This window comes from Sinocyclocheilus grahami, unplaced genomic scaffold (genome assembly GCF_001515645.1).
Source record: "Sinocyclocheilus grahami isolate Dianchi unplaced genomic scaffold, SAMN03320097.WGS_v1.1 scaffold899.1, whole genome shotgun sequence".
Classification (NCBI taxonomy): Eukaryota; Metazoa; Chordata; class Actinopteri; order Cypriniformes; family Cyprinidae; genus Sinocyclocheilus; species Sinocyclocheilus grahami.
Window position 1 is genome coordinate 322,396 of NW_015506078.1, and position 14,473 is coordinate 336,868.

Consider the following 14,473-nt stretch of genomic DNA (forward strand, 5'->3'; position numbering starts at 1 on the left):
ATAATAATAATAATAATAATAATGGGTCCTCTGGGACATGCAACACCTTCACCTTTGCGCACACTAATGACATATTGTGGTCAAGTGTTGGAAAGCTTTGAGTAATGAACCTTTTTACAATACGCTTGCGGGAAAAGCTTTGGTGCTTCAGAAAGCTTCATTTCACCATCACTAGCATATGGGTGAGTATTAGAAACTGAGTTGATTTCAATGGACTTAACTTGCTGGTAACAGTTCTTTGGTTTGTTGCAGGTGGATGCTGATTTGCAGATCTGGATCATGGTGTAAAGAAGCGGATGCAGGATATGAATCAGGTGAGTAGCCAGGCAAGTTTCTCCATAGGAATCGATGAGACCAGACACTGACTACATTTACATGGACACCAGTAATCTAATTATTTACCTTATTCTAAATAAGCCAATATTATGATTACATGAGTTGCTTTTAGAATATTCCTTTCATGTTCCCGTTTTACATGTTATATACATAGATCGGTTAATAGCACATGTCATTACGTCACCACGTGACTCCATCCAACATCCCCTCCGGAATTTCACGTATAAACATATAGTTTGTCTTCGTGATGATGCCATGTACAGTTTTGGGTGTTTCATTTTTAATTTTATGAAAGCTTCAAGTGCAGTTAATTATTTGTACGTGCATACAGACGATGGCAGTGTTAAAGCTCTTTATTTGCCGTCAAACGGTTGAGCACTGCCGTGAAATATCCCGTCGCAAAATGCGGCGAAAAGTCCAACACGACGGTAATAATGTGATTGAGGTGTTTACATGTCTATACTGCACTTCAGTAAGGCAACTAAAATAGGAATACTCCACATGTCTTAATTCGATTTCTGTTTACTTCGAATATGACTTTAGCCGGATTAAGGTAATCAAAAATCTCTGTTTACATGGTAGATTCTTAATCAGAGTATTGTGAAAGCTTCAAGTGCAGTTAATTATTTGTACGTGCATACAGACGATGGCGGTGTTAAAGCTCTTTATTTGCCGTCAAACGGTTGAGCACTGCCGTGAAATATCCTGTCGCAAAATGCGGCGAAAAGTCCAACACGACGGTAATAATATGATTGAGGTGTTTACATGTCTATACTGCACTTCAGTAAGGCAACTAAAATAGGAATACTCCACATGTCTTAATTCGATTTCTGTTTACTTCGAATATGACTTTAGCCGGATTAAGGTAATCAAAAATCTCTGTTTACATGGTAGATTCTTAATCAGAGTATTGTTTTAATCGTATTAAAATCGGATTATTGTTGTCCATGTAAACTTACTCACTGAGGAGTGCATGTGAACTGCTTATGCTGGGTACACACTAGGGTTGCAAAGGGGTGGAAAATATCCAGTAAATTTCCGGAAACTTTCCAAAAATACCTGGAATATTCCAAGAAAAAATCCTGGAAAGTTTCCAAAATTTCTGCAATATTTCTGAAATTTACTAGAAATTTTCCACATTTTTGCAACCCTAGTACACACTAAAAGATTTACAAAATGTGAGAGACCACAAACATGAGAACAAAAAATCCTAGATTTAACCATTTTGCTCCTATAGTGTGTGGTTTGTGACAAAGACAGCACACCACACACCAACAGATTTTCAATAAGAGTCCCAACTGTGAACATGGGAAATCTCGCAAAATCTCTCAAGGCTTGAGAATAAACATGGCAGATGATAGGCAGGAAGAAATTGCGATGACTGCGTTTATGCTTCCGTCTTCTGTCAGCTAGCTTTCTGATTGAATATTATATTCAACATGTTGAATATTTACAATTCGCGATCAGGGCGCCTCCAACGTTCTTCCGAGCAGATTCAGTCACTCTTAACCAGAGGTGGAAAGTAACGAATTACCATTACAAGTGATTTTTCAAATATGTAATTTTACTTAAGTATATTTTGTTTGAAGTATTGTGCTTCGCTACATTTTTATAACACATTAATTACTGAGTAAAAAATAAATAAAAATTGCTCCCTGGAACCTACTGCAGTAAATAATGTGCAGGAGAACAAACTGGCACTAAAATCACAAGAAAGATGCTGACGGACAAGACAGGTGTTATGGTGCAGACCCAGCTGAAAACGAAACTCCGTCATATTCTGCTGAAGTTGAACTCGAAGGAAATTAAGTGAACTCCTGGGAGACCAAACTAGCAGCTTATAAAATCTCGAAATCAACCCTTCGCAAGCATGTATAGGTAAGGTAAATACTTGCGTCGTTGCATTGGTGGTTAAAATGAAGCTTTGACAGTTTAGCAAAAGGTTTTGCACAAATTAACCAAAAAGACAGTGGTGCAGGTTGTGCGATATAGACTATATCATCTGCGAGAATATCGTAATTGTTGTTTTAACGATGTGACATTATCAGTATTTTGCCAAAAACAAAAAACACTCATACAGAGTGCCATGAAGTCTAGTAGATTAGACTAGTGCGCGCACATTTAGAATGTGTTCTTTCACTGCGTGATTCAGTCTGTTAAAATGTATTTAGAATGGTCACAAAATTGAAGATATAGGGGCAGAAAATGTATATATTTATTTAATTTCATAGTAAATCAATATCACACAGACTGACATTTTTTCCTCCAAAAACCAGCATGACTACATTTAGATTTTTTTTTTTACAACAGTTCAATAAACAAGAAGTTAATTAAGAGACTTGCGTTTTAGACACCATATTGCCTGTTTTTGCTCTATTTCGACAACAAAAATTATTCCAAACACAGCCACCACAGCACAGTTTTGCGTCTCTGAGCAATGACGGTGTTTCGTTCCTGAATTAATCAACCAGAGCAGTGGACAAGGTATGCCTGTCATCACTACCCAACTTGCTTATGGTGACATGATGTAATTTTACATGTTTTTACTTTTGTATTGGCCCAAATTTAGGTCCCTCCATCACCAATACTCCGAATACAACTCCAAGCACTCCAAGTAAGTTGGATTCCTGATTACTGTCATGCAAGTAGTTTCAAAGAAATACACCAAGTAGTTGGCATTCAGAATTTACAGTAATCTGGGAGTTGTCAGATCCTGGATAGTTGTGGGACTGATTTTTGTTTCCATTACCACTGTTTGAAGAATCAACAGTGATGAAATAGGTAGTGTACAATTACACTACATGTAATTTCTCATTGGATGTTGTTCATGTATGATAACGGCGGTGTTTAATTCACTCTTGTGGTATAGGGCAGTGGTTTTCAAACTTGTTTAAGAGCAATCCTATTTTTTTTATTTTTAAATTAATGCGTCCCATATATGTGTGTATATATATATATATATACACACTGTATATCTGTCATGACAACTCTCGGAGGGATTGGCATGGTAATGTACATGACAATGTTAATGTATTTGGTCTTGGCGGACTAGATCTGCTACACTGCTGCTGCTGCAGCGCAAGTACCGAGACTTGCTACTGCCAATACATCCACAACATGCTGTTGTGAGCATGTAAGAAATATTGCTGCTGCAAATATGACATACATGAAAGAACCCCCTATAAAACATATACAATACACAAAACCATATACAAGAAGGTAGTAATCATACACAATGACCTGGGGATATGCATGATAGAAAAATTTGTCTATGAATTAATGTAAGAAGTCATTTCCTATAGCAGTATGTGTCTGTTTTAGAGTGAACCGAGTAGGAGGAAGATTCTCTCAACATACTTTTAGGTCATAAAAGTTTATCTGATCTGGCTGAGGGGTCCTGGTTGCCATGGTAACCAGGGGCCTGGGGTCATTCACAGACATGCTGGCACCCAGTATGTTTATTGGGTGAGGGGTCTGTGATTATTTGTTAATCTAATGAATAATTGATTTGTTAAATCTAATGAAAAACTGTGTGTCTGATTGGTCCAAATGCTACATAGGAACATGAACTGTTATGTAATTTATGTATGAATAGTGGTTCCCTACATTATAACAGGGAAACATGATGCCATTACTGTGCCATTGCACCAGTATCAGCGCCACAAGCGGGCCTAAAGTGGCCTGTCCCAGCCACTCAAGTCACTGTTGCCCCCCCCCTTCCCCTCTCCCCCCTTCCCTATACTGTGCTGCAGAGGTGGACAGTAACAAAGTACATTTACTTGAGTATTGTACTTAAGTACACCTTTTGAGTATCTGTACTTTACTTGAGTATTATTTTTTCAGGAAACTTATGACTTTAACGTCACTACATTTGAAAGACAAATATCGTACTTTTCACTCCACTACATTTCTATCAAGGTCCTCAAAGTAGAAAGTCGTTACTATGTAGCAGCTTTAAAGTCAGTGTTTTTTTTTTCTTCTCTAAATGTGATTAATGTTTTTACAGGTGATAGACAGCCTATCAGTAATCGCTCTTAAAGGGTCACGTGAACTTCAATAATTTTCAGACTGCTTTTTTAAATCCTTCTGACAAAAGACAATGATGACAAAATGGAAGAAGACGTCTCCTCGGTGCAGTTTGTGCATCCATGGCCATACTTATAAAATATCTTTCAGTTTTGTTAAAAGATTAAAGACTTGTTTCGTTTCGTTTCAAATGTTTGCCAAAAACGAACCATATCACAGCCTTTAAAAACTCGTTATCCAACCTGCGAAAGCATGTTGAGGTACGTAAACTTTTACTTTCTGGAAAACAATTGAAATGAAAACTGTGCTTTTAGAGCTAATGTTTCAGTATGAAGTATATAGTTGGTCAAATGATTTTTTATGGATTTGCCCGCCAAGTTGCCGCTAACGCAATGATGTCAGTTGGCATGAAAAAACGTAGTTCAGGCTGACGTACGATTCTAGTATGATTTCAACTTTGAAAAGAGATTTGTAACTTTTAAATAAGCATTTTAAATTAGTTAAGTAGTCATTTGCTAGCATGTCGGATGAAGCATTGCTTAACCACCATAATGGCGCAGCATGCGTTTATTTGTGAATTCAAATGGGAATAAATGTAAAAGTGTTTTTGTTTCTGTCTTGTACATTTGATTGTTTTTGTATAATTACTATAGTTACATGTTATTTACCCTAAGTTTTATGCTGCTTGGTTGTAGCGCTAGCTTAAGCAGTCTACTGTACCAGTAATGCTATCTTACTACAGCCTATGGTAGGAGCTTGTCATCTTAAATAACGTTATGGTTATTGGGTAAATGAGATGTGTCCTTTTTTTCTCCTACACAACTACCTATAATGTCAATATATTTGAATGCGCTTTTAATGCCAATCTGAGATGATTTGGGGCCTTTTTAACTAAAAATACTCTGTTGTTGGTGTTTTTTTTTTACAGCGGAAGCACGGATGTCACTTGAAGAAATATAGTGAACTGACTACAGCTGCATGTAAGAGAAAATATGAGGCTGGGACATCTTCATCTTACTCAAATTTTAAACAGATTAAGCTTGAAGAAACAAAGCAGGTGTCTCAAAAATCTGTTGACAATGCATACATTGCCACAACTACTGATTGTTGGACTGCAAGGAGGAGGAGTTTTATTGGCATTACAGCACACTGGCTGGATCCTTGCAGTTTTGGGAGGCATTCTGTTGCTCTTGCATTCAAACAGTTGAAGGGCTCACATACATTTGATCTCTTGGCATGTGCAATGCACGACATATACAGCACACTGGCTGGATCCTTGCAGTTTTGAGAGGCATTCTGTTGCTCTTGCATTCAAACAGTTGAAGGGCTCACATACATCTCTTGGCATGTGCAATGCACGACATATACACAGAATATGGAATCTGTGCAAAAATAGTCAGAACCACAACAGACAATGGTTAAAATTTTATTAAGGCATTTCATGTGTTTGGACCAGATGAAAACAACTATGTTACTACTGAAGAGGTAACTGAGGAAGTAACAACTAAAGAAGGAGAAGATAATGACCCTGGTGAGATGGAAGTGGAATTCATCGATGTGGAAGCCATTTTGGATGAGGATGATGGCCTTCAGTACCAACTACTAATGCATCACCGGTGCACTTGCCATTTGCTCAATTTGGTTTCTACGGGGGATGTCAATAATGCAAATAGGGCAGAGGCCTACAAGAAGCTGTCAAGGTCAGCCTTCTCTAAGTGTCAGGCTCTCTGGAACAAGACTTCAAGGTCCACTATTGCTGCAGAGGTTGTTTGTCAGTGTCTGGTTGGGGTGCCCTGGACTGGTCACTTGAGGGCGCTTTCCAGTTTCTTGTTATGTGTTTAACTCCATTTCCCATAGTCCCTTGCTTGTCATTCTGTCTGATCATGAGCACCTGTTTATCACTTCCGATCATATTCACCCGTTAGTCATTTACTCCTTATCCCATCTATATATATACCATGCTCACTCTGTCTGTCATTGCTGCTATATTGTATTTGTCTTCTCATGTCTGACCTTGATGTTATCTGGAGTTCAGTGTTATTCTGTTCCTTGTGTTTTTGGATTACCTTTTGCCACGTTTTTGTTCCGTTTTGATTATTTGTTACTTTCAATAAACTGCACCTGGATCTTACTTTGTCTCTCCTGGCATCCCGTGACCGAATATAGCAGCCACTACAAGATCCAGCAGTTTGTTTGTTTTTTTTAACCATGGACATTCGGATCGTCCCTCCTGCCACAGGGAAGGAGCGAATGATTCGACACCGGACTCTGATGGCTAGGAGGCAGGAAGGAATGGAGGTTGGTGGGTTTGCCCAGACCTTTTGGACGCTGGCGGTGGGGCTAGATTATAACGAGGCTTCACTTAAGGACCTCCTTAACATCTGTCTGGATAATCCTTTGCCCCAGTGGGAGGTGGATGTACTCGAGATCCTAGACTTCTGGGGCTTGGTCAGATATCTCCAGGGTCAAAGTCAGTGGGCAATACCAGGCCAGTCAGAACCCTTCTGCAGGGATTTTCCCACCACCTCTATCCTTCAGACTCCCACTAAGCGGCAGAGGTTGAGAAGGAGGACAGGAAAGCCCACTCCAGAGTCCGCTCCAGTCCGGGAGCTCACGGAGTCCACTCCAGTTCGGGAGCTCACGGGGACCGTTGCGGCGCAATCGGCTTGTCCTGTTGCAGCCGTTGAGGCTGTTAATAAACTCTATCTGCTCTTGTTTTCAGTTTCTCCTGAGTTGCTGAGAGGGTTTTCTGTCCCACCAGTGTTGCCTGACAGGATTCCGGTTCCGCTCTGGTTGCCCGCCTGGGTTCTGGTTTGGCAGGAGCCTCACTGGCTCATTCCTCCAGCTCTGTCCTGGCTATCTGCTGGGGTTCCTGTATGGTTGGGGCCCTACTGGTTCGTCCTGCCGGCCCCGCCTTGGCCTTCCACCCTGCCGGTTCCGTTCTTACACCCTGGTCTACTTCTGTTCCCTGATCCCCTTCCTATGCATGGTCCTGGCCCGCCATCCCTACCCCTGGTCTGCCTCAGTTCCACCTCCCTCCTGAACTTTTATGTTTTCTGCTGGAGCGTCTGGTATCTGCTCCGTAGAGGGGGGGTAATGTCACAGTGTCTGGTTGGGGTGCCCTGGACTGGCCACTTGAGGGTGCTTTCCAGTTTCTTGTTATGTGTTTAACTCCATTTCCCATAGTCCCTTGCTTGTCATTCTGTCTGATCATGAGCACCTGTTTATCAGTTCCGATCATTTTCACCTGTTAGTCATTTACTCATTATCCCATCTATATATACCATGCTCACTCTGTCTGTCATTGCTGCTATATTGTATTTGTCTTCCCATGTCTGACCTTGATGTTATCTGGAGTTCAGTGTTATTCTATTCCTTGTGTTTTTGGATTACCTTTTGCCACGTTTTTGTTCCGTTTTGATTATTTGTTACTTTCAATAAACTGCACCTGGATCTTACCTGGTCTCTCCTGGCATCCCGTGACATTGTTGAAGAGCACTGTAAGCTGCAGCTGTTACAGCCTAATGCATCAAGATGGAACTCCTTTTATTTGGCTGTGGAGCGTCTTGTGAGAATCCTTACAGATCAAGGAGAAGGGGCAATGAGAGCTGTCTGTGCTGCACTCAAAGTTCCTATGTAAGTAGTTAGTCTGGAATTGTGTTTTTTTTTTTTTTTTTTCAGATTTTCTACAACCGTTTTGTTTGTGTATAATCCTAAATGAATATAATTGAATGCGTAGAGGTTGTTACGGTTTTCTTTTGCTTGTGTTAGTTACAGTCTAGCATAAATTGCCTTTTTGGGAGAATAATGAAACTTGGTACATTTGTACAGTTTGGGGCCCTGAACATTATCAGAAATGGAGTCATTGCAAAAACACCTTGTGGTTGCCATGGCAGCCATTTTACTTTCTGCCATTACCAAATTATGTATTTTGTGTCATAGCTTCTGAATCAAACATGATAACACAGAAAAGGTGATGTCTCAGAAAAGGTATTTTCTCTTTCTTTGATAATTAACTAATATTTTATTCAGTAATACAATATTGTTTTCAAGAATACAACCATATATTTCAGAGATATAAAAAAATCCTCTCAGGCAAGTATATCTTTACTTATCTCTCAGGCAGAGTCAGGTAGGCAGCAGCGCGTAAGTGTTTGCTTAATCCCTTGTTTCTGTCGTTTAGATTATTTGCTGTTAAGGGTTATTTCATTTACTATTTCTATTTTTCTTCCTTCGTTATAATTTGTATGTTGATTGCACATATTTGTAATCAGAACCATCAGCTAAGTTTGTAGTGCTTGTTTACTGCACTTAAGTGGCGAACTGTCCCGCAGTAGTTTTGATTTGAGCCATTCGCATGTTATAGGCTTTTGATGTGCTAATTGTCCAGGTGTACACAACTGTATTCACTCTAGAGCAGTGCTTCCCAAACTGTGGGCCGCGGCCCCCCGGTGGGCCGTAGCGGTATTGCAGGGGGGCCGTGGCTAGGCCAAATCAAAATATTAAAATAATTAAAATATTCTAATTGTTCTAAAATGTGATTAGAACCCATTTTTACACAAATTAAAATCACATAAAAAAAAATGTTCCCCATTATAGCGAGGTGAGATACATTGCTTATTTTCAAACTGACGTTGGTTGCTTAGTAGGAATTCAGTCACAATTAACCGTCAATTCAAAAATGCGACGGTGGCTGCTCGGTAAAAGAGGAGCAGAGGATGACAATCCATCCTCATCAACTGAGCCTAACTGCACTGCACTTCAAGTAAACGAAAGACTCGTAAGTACAGCGAGGAGTACTTGTCCTTTGGATTTACGAGTGTTGGTCCTGCTGACAACCCCACACCTGTCTGTGTGCTATGCTCTTCTTCTACCAGCACTCACACATATCAACACATCTCTTTTCACAGGCATTTTCCCCACCGTACTCAAGCAGGCTCGGGTAAACCTACTGCTCAAAAAACCTACATCAGTGGTCGGCAAGTAAGTTTGGCATCGGGCCAATAAAAATTCACCACTAAATGGTTGGCCAGAACATAGTCAAAGTATAATTTAAGAAATTAATTAATGAAAAATGCAACTAGAATTGCCTGTGACAGACTTTTACAGTGTATTTTGTAACTGGTAGTGAGCTGTTACGCTGTGTTAAATCCTGTAGTAGGACAGCCATTAAGAAAAAGCCACATTTGTTTGGCGGTGTCCGGGTTTTACACTGGATCAATTAATAAAGCAGAGTAGTGACACATAACCTGGCAAGTATCTTCATTCACCAACTTGTAACACAGACCGCCTCACATGTAACCACGTCAATCGGATTGAATGGGCCAGATCCGATTCAGATTTCGATCTGATTGTAAGGGGTGTTTTATTCCTTTTGTAATCCGAGCGAGAGGACATGTAAACACTTGATCGGATTGAAAACCGAAACTGGAAAGTACTAACACAGACCGCCTTGCTTAAACATACATATGTGGGAGTTGTGGAATGGATAAAAATAACTCAAAAAATAAAAGAGGACTTGAATAAGCCCATTAATGGCATGTTTGAGTCATGCTCTTAACGAACTATGTTTTTTGTTATTAATATTTGTAACATATGTTATTTCCTCTTTCCATATTGTGAATAATATATGTGTATCATTTTAATTTGCTTGTTACACAATGGAGACTAACTTCTTGTAATAATTATTTGACGTAGCTTACTTTTACACAGAATTATTCCTTGGCATCCTCACGTACTAAACTACATTTTTTTTAATTGTTTGCGTGCTGGAGCTATGCTATTACGTCATGTGCAGAGTAATGTTAACATTTAAGCTAGCTGGTGAGAGAAAATGGTCCTATCAAAGAGTCTAAAGAGGGAAGTTGACAGCGAAAATAGGGCATACAAAGAAGAATGGAAAGACAACTATGCATTCATCCTACCTAGTTTTAAGCAAAGCCTTATCTGCAACGAAGTTGCCGCTGTTTACAAAGAAACGCTTTAATGGTTCACCGTTAGTTTTTTCATACACATTTCATGATGGCTATTTTAGAGGTGTGTCTAGCGATCCACAGACTCTTTTGAATGTCTTTCAGAACTTTTCAAATTAAAAGCTCTCAATTCATCTCAAAATAAACCATTGCTGCAAAAACATTCTCGTACTTTTATTTTGGGGGCAAAATCACTAAAGACGAAGTGATTGTGAGTAAGTGTTGCTGTCAAGACGGATCTATTTCAGAACCAGGCGCTATCAATATAATCAGGCTGCGGGTGCAGGTCAGATATTATTACTGGCGGACAATGTTTTACATTAAACACTTAACTTGTAGATAGCTACAGACCAGTCTCTCTTCTTCCATTCATATTCATCATGTAAACACTTGATTGAGTTGTTTTCAACCAGGTATAATTTCTTTCACAGAATAACCAGCTGGACATTAACCAATCAGGTTTCAGAAGCAGATATTTAACTGAGACTGTGTTATTGTCGGTCACTGAAGCTCTGCGGATTGCGAAAGCTGATTTCATCATCTGTTCTCATTCTGCTGGATCTATCTGCTGCTTTTGACACTGTACATCATCAGATCCTCCTGTACACCCTCTCTTCACAGGGCATCACAAGAACTGCATTTCAATGGTTTGAATCCTATCTCACAGATAGATCTTTCAGGGTGGCCTGGGGAGGTATCCAAAGCAAATCAACTGTTCACAGGTGTTCCTCAGGAATAAGTTCTTGGACCCCTCCTCTTCTCCATATACACTACATAACTGGGACCCATCATACAAATACATGGTTTCTTCAACTATTTCAAGAACGTTACTAACGGGTATGTTTAGGGTTAGGAGTTGGTTAGGACAATAAATAAGTGTATACAACTAAACAAGGGTTTTGTCGCGCCGCAATCAGTGTTGACAGCATCACTGATTATCGTGCTGATTCTATTGTATTTTGTTGCGTCTCGCCGCACAGCTCGCATCCGGTGTAGACACGATGTAAGTTAATGTTGCTTTCTGATGCTGCGTTTGAATTTTCATGCCACATTATTTGACATTAGCGCGGGCCAAACATTTTTCTCTCACGTGCCGGATGTGGCCCGCGGGCCGCCTATTGATGAACCCTGCCCTACTCCAATAAAACAGGCTTACTGAAAATGTACATTCTTTCTCTGCCAGCAGGAGGCGCTATTGGAACGGCAGAAATATAACTGTTTCCCTGGTAACGGGAGTAAACAAAGCAGCGCATCACCAGACTTTGAAACGTGCAGCGCTCATGTTTATTTAAAGAGGTCATATGATGCTTTTTTAAAGATAATTATTTTGTGTATTTGGTGTAACAGAATATGTTGACATGCTTTAATGTTCAAAAAGCACATTATTTTTCAAATACTGTACATTATTGTAGGTCCTCTATGCCCCGCCTCTCTCAAACGCTTCGTTTTCTACAAAGTCCCTCCTTCCGACAAGCGCAGTCTGCTCTGATTGGCCAGCTGACCCAGTGCACTGTGATTGGCCGAACACCGCAAGCACTCGTCAGAAATGTAACGCCCCTTACCATAATCGCAGCTTCATCTTTCAAAATAAATGTAAAGGCAGTAAATAATGTCATTAGTTTTACCATCAGTTCAAGCCCAAAAGGGGAACAGAGTCGCGTGACAGACACAGTGATGAAGCTGGTATGTGTTTGCAGTACACAAGCCACGGTTAAGACAGCTGTCTTCACTGTGATGTGACCCTGTCTCTCTCTCTCGCACGCGCTCTCTCTCTCTCTCTCTCTCGCTCACTCACGCGCTCGCGCATACACACACACACACACACACACGATGCGATGGCATTATGCTAATATTTCCACATAGTGAGGTAGATATGTGGGGGCGTGTTAGAACGAGGCGTTTTAGGGGGGCGTGGCAGAGTCTCAACTTTGATAAAGAATATCTCTTTGGTTTTGAGACTTTAGTCTTTGCAACTTCAGGGATCTTATCTATGCACAATCAGCTTGTAACACTCCAAAGAGAAAGCAAAACTTGAAATCGCATCATATGACCCCTTTAATAAAATCAGCCTTTTGAAGTTTAATCGTCACATTCAGCCATATCACAATTCTGGTCTTTCCATCCCCAAATTTAAGACCTCCTGAAATCATAATTAAGACTTTCTTGTACAATTTCAGAATTTTTAAGGTCTTAAATTTGATACAACTAAATTTAAGACTTTTTGAGACGCTGCGGAAACCTTGATCAGAAAGATCAAGCCCTTCCTAACAGAGCATGCTGCAAAACTTCTCATTCAGGCCCTTGTCATTTCTAGGCTTGACTATTGGAATGCTCTTTTGGCTGGATTTCCATCATGTACAATCAAACCTCTACAAATTATTCAGAATACAGCAGCACGTCTGATCTTCAACGAGCCCAAAAGGGCCCACATCACACCTCTCTATCTCCCTGCACTGGCTACCGTTTGTGGTTTGCATCAAGTTCAAGACATTGATGATTGCATAAAGAACAGCCACAGGTTCAGCACCCACCTACTTCCACTCACTCTTACAAATCTACATCCCCTCCAGAAGCCTGAGATCTGGAAGCGAGCGACGCCTCGTGGTACCATCACAGAGAGGCTCAAAAGGCTGGTGGAATGCTCTTCCCACCCCCATCTGGAATGCCGAATCCCTGACAATTTCAAGCGATAGCTGAAAACTCATCTCTCTTTCGTCAACATTTGACTGCATCCTAATTTAATAAAAAGAACCTTCACTTTCACTTTCCTTAATCCTTCCCTTTTCTAGCTTGTACTAATCTGAACGATGTCTAAAACTTTGTATTACGAGCACTTCCTGCATTTATTTGCCTCTTTATGATGAATCGCAGGTTGTATTCCCCAATTGTAAGTCACTTTGGATAAAAGTGTCTGTTAAATGAATAAATGTGGATTCGGGCTGAGTGTTGACTGTTACCAAGGTGGCAGTAGAGTGACAGTTCATCAAGAAGGAAGGCTAGACTGAGAAGTATCAACTGAAATAAATGCTTCCCCCCTTGTTGACACTAACATAACAGACAACTCTGGCCCCAGAGAGTGATTGTAAATTAAGTGTACAGGAAATATGCATGTAATTTCATTTAGCATCTTCTCAGATACTGTGATTTTATTGTAATTCTTTTCACAACGTCACTGAATTTACCATTATCTATCCACGTCAACATGATATTGTAATACTTGACCATAAAAACATAGGGGTATACAGTACATCACCTTTTCTGTGTTATCATGTTTGTTTCAGGAGATATAATTTAAAATACATTATTTGGTAATGGTGGAAGGTAAAATGGCTTCCATGGCATTTTTGCGATGGCTCCATATCTGAAAATGTTCTGCCTGCAAACTGTACAAGTGTACCAAGTTTCATGCTTTTATGAAAAAGTTAAATTTAATCATGGCAATTTATGAAATGTGCTTCCTACATACAACCAGCATTTTGATTTCCCTACGAGAGAGAAAAACATATTGGTCCAGGTTTACAGTAATGTACAGCTGTTATCAGCTACAATAGATCCTGCATTGATAACATTGTGCCTGTTCAATTGATCTGGCCACACCCCAATCAAAAGCCATGAATAAACTGTGAAGTTAGATCTGCATACTGCATTTGTCTTGGGTAATGCCAGTGACTACAAGAAGGCCAGATATGACCTCTGAAGAGCCATTAGGGATGCCAAGAGACAATACAAACAAAGACTGGAGTGTAGATTCAAACCAGATGCTACTACAAGTGTGCAATCAAGAGCGTCCTCACCAGCTACATTACAGTCTGATTCAGGAACTGCACAGCTCAGGATCGTAAGGCTCTACGGCAGGTGGTGAGAGCTGCCCAAACCATCTCTGGTACTGCCTTACCAACACTGGAGAGTGTTTACTGTGATAGAGTCATCAGGAGAGCTCGAAATATCATTAAGGACAATAGTCATCCCCAATACAACCTTTTTATACTTCTACCACCAGATTGACACTACAGCAGTGCCAGAGCTAGAAATTCAAGGCTGAGAAACAGTTATTACCCACAGGACATTAGGCTTGAATAACACCTATCCATATTTTCTTACACACACTCGTAATGCGAATAATATTTCTTTGACTAATT

At 40.1% G+C, this 14,473-nt stretch overlaps 2 long non-coding RNA genes across 2 annotated transcripts in view; one reads left to right on the forward strand and one right to left on the reverse strand.

Annotated features, from left to right (window-relative positions):
- The window catches only part of LOC107563946 (uncharacterized), a 21,795-nt gene extending 7,636 nt beyond the window's left edge, over nt 1–14,159 (reverse strand). Inside the window, exon 1 of the long non-coding RNA XR_001606160.1 lies at nt 14,090–14,159. This is a non-coding gene — a long non-coding RNA (uncharacterized lncRNA). The remainder of the gene's footprint in view (nt 1–14,089) is intronic.
- On the forward strand, nt 10,351–13,057 carry LOC107563945 (uncharacterized). The gene is made up of 3 exons (XR_001606159.1): nt 10,351–10,361; nt 12,015–12,017; nt 12,964–13,057. It is a non-coding gene; the product is annotated as an uncharacterized lncRNA (long non-coding RNA).
- Nucleotides 14,160–14,473: the final 314 nt, after the last annotated feature.